Genomic DNA, 3,338 nt, shown 5'->3' on the forward strand with positions numbered 1-3,338 from the left:
AAAAAAAAAAAAAAAAAAAAAAAAAAAAGATAATTTCTGGAACCTTGGAAGGCAAGTGGCATATTGCAACACTGGCATGGATTCATCCTTGTCGTTTCAGAAAGAAGCAACTTCATCCAAACCTCACAAGTATTCCAGCCAAAATCCAGTCACGTTGTCATCAATTTCAAGACTTTTTACATATACTTTACCCACGTGGGTCCAGGAATGATAGGCACTGGTGCCCAGGATACTTATTAAATCATGCAGGTCTATTGTAGATTGCCAGCTTGCTAGGCCCGTATTTTAAGTGTTTTATATGTTTTCATCAAATTCAAGGTGCCACTGATTTTTTTTTTCATCAGCTCAATTTAACATTCAGCCATTGATTTTTAAGTACCATAATTTTATGTCTACTAAAATAGAAATAATGCTGTCAATTGCAATCTAACAAGCCATTGTAAGCCACATTCCAATTTCAGAGATGTTAAAATGTAAGGGTGAAAAAAACACCTTACAATTGATAGAATACAGCACTTCAAAGCTCTACTCCTCCAGACTTCTCTTGCCAATACCAATCCAAATTGGAGATTTTTCAGCACTACTTGGTGACTTACTCAGTTCTGCTAGGCAGGAGCGGTGTCACAGGGTCACACTTCTCTCAGCTAATACTCAAATGCACATAGACCACCCAAGAGAGACAGACCCAACACGCAGAGGGACACTTACGAGCAATTTCACCGATGGTGCTGATGATCATGGTCTGATAGTCAGAGGGTGCAAACATGTGGCAGTAGCAGGGGCTCTGGCTCTCCCCTGAGTTCCCCCCCATCACCACCACCTCGGAGTCGGACTTCGAACCACAGACCAATTCCCGCTCCAGCAGCTCAGCACTGGCCAGGATAACCCCATAGTACGCAAAAGAGATTCCAAGCCTGGAAGAGAGAAAAGAACGTCACTAGCAAACGCTGACACCAGACCTGAAGGATGAGTGGGGAGGGGATACCAAGTGGAACGTGCAGCATGTGAAAAGCAAAGAGAGCAGAAAGTCAGGCTCAGACGCCACACAGAGCATTCGTAGAAGTGTCTCTTACACATCATACAGATGTACACATGCCTGTTGGCTGTAAACCTAGGAGCAGAATTGCTGGGCCATAGTATACACATATTTCCAGCTGTTATAGATACCTCCAGTTTGTCAAAGTGGCTGTACTAATTTGAACTCCAGTCAGCTGTGTATGAAAGTTCCAGTCACTTTGCCTCCTTCTCAATCCTTGGTATTGTCAGTCTTTCATTTTAGCCATTCTCGTGGACTGGTGGATTTGTAATGGTATCTTGTTGGGTTTTCATTTGCATTTCTCTGGTGACTTTAAGGTTGAGCATGTTTTGATGTGTTTATCTGGTATATGTTTTGGTGAAGTGCGCTTTCAAGTCTCTTGTGTATTTCTAAATTGGGCTGTTGGCCGGGCATGGTGGCTCATGCCTGTCATCCTAGCACTTTGGGAGGCTAAGGCAGGAAGACTGCTTGAGGCCAGGAGTTTGAGACCAGCCTGGGCAACAAAGCAAGACCCATCTCTACAAATGCAAAATAAAATAAATTTTAAAACTTAAAAAATTTTTAAAAAGTTAAAAAAATAAACTGGGTTGTCTATTTTTCCTGTTGAAAAAATTATATGTCTAATATATAGCATATTTTATATGTGTGTGTGTGTGTGTGTATATATATAATTTGCTGGAAATATACATTGCAAATTTCTTCTCCCCATGGGTGGCTTACCTTTCAGGTTCTTCATTTTTTTTTTTTTTTTTTTTGAGACAGTTTCATTCTGTCACCCAGGCTCGAGTGCAGTGGTGCAATCTCGGCTCACTGCAACCTCCACCTCCTGGGTTCAAGCGATTCTCCTGCCTCAGCCTCTCAAGTAGCTGGGACTACAGGTACCCACCACCATGCCCAGCTAATTTTTTTATATTTTTAGTGGAAACAGGGTTTCACCATGTTGGCCAGGCTGGTCTCAAACTCCTGACCTCAGGTGATCCGCCTGTCTCGGCCTCCCAAAGTGCTCAAAGTGCTGGGATTACAGGCATGAGCCACTGCACCTGGCCTTCTTCATGATATCTTGACACAGTTCTAAGTTCCTAATTTAATGTATTAAAACTCATCAATCTTTTCCTTTATAGTTAGCATGTTTTAGTCCTGTTTAGAAAATCTTTGCTTACTCAAGGTCATGCTGCAGAGAAATGAATCACAGAGGGTACCACAAGAGTCTATGCCATTGGACTTGATGATTGGTGACTTCAAAGGACCAGTTTCTGTCATGTGGTGAGAAAAAGACCAGGCTGCAAAAGTTAGGAAGTGAGCTCATATGCTCGTAAGAAAAATTTAAGAACTGGTCGAAGACAATTAGGGATTTTTCCTCTGTCTATGTATCCATTTACTTATTTCTTTAGTGGTGGTAGTGTTTGTAGAAAGACAAGACATTGCTTGTCTTTGTAGTATTTGGAGTTGGTCTTATGTTTTTCTCCCCAGTGGCATTCACATAGATTTACTTAAAAGGCTTCCTCCCAATGCATCTATTTAAAACTAGTTTTGAAATAATTACACTCTTACCATATGACCCAGATCTGTAACGTGGTCCGTAAATATTTAGCATCCAATAGGTCTGCAAATCTTCCTCTTTTTTTCTGGGGGTAATGAAAAGGAGACAGAATATACTCAGCAGATTAAGGATGAACGAAGGTGTTTCCACTGTTTTCGATCATAGAAGATGAGAATCATACTGGAGCATGGTGGCCTGGCATAACCACTCAGCTCCTATGAGTACAGCTGACACAAACCCAGAGATAATTGTTTTAAACACATTTGTCTCAGCCAGATCTGTCTTTTGGCTTTTTCTTATCATTGACAAGTACCAAAACTCACTGAACTTAAGATCCTAACCTTTTGCTCTTCCTCTGCTCACCAGCACTGGCGCGGGGGTGGGGAGGGTAGGAGGAAACATGAAAAGTGACTGTGAAACTGATGAGAGATTCTTCTAAAATTAACATTAAAACAAAAACTCTTATATTAAAAAAGAGTATGAGACTTATTAAGAAAACAATGGCATAAAGTTGAAAAAGGAGAGAATGCCTAATTTCTTTTTCTGTCTCTAAGGGGTGTAGTTAGCAAGAGTTCTTTTCCATAGTACCTCTTCAATACCTTTGGATAAAAACAAGTAAGAATGGGCTGGGTGTGGTGGCTCATGCCTATAATCCCAGCACTTTGGGAGGCCAAGGCGGGCGGCGGATCACCTGAGGTCGGGAGCTAGAGACCAGCCTGACCAACATGGCGAAAGCCCGTCTCTACTAAAAATACAAAAATT

The sequence above is a fragment of the Hylobates moloch genome, unplaced genomic scaffold (assembly GCF_009828535.3).
Source record: "Hylobates moloch isolate HMO894 unplaced genomic scaffold, HMol_V3 SCAFFOLD_1806, whole genome shotgun sequence".
Classification (NCBI taxonomy): domain Eukaryota; kingdom Metazoa; phylum Chordata; class Mammalia; order Primates; family Hylobatidae; genus Hylobates; species Hylobates moloch.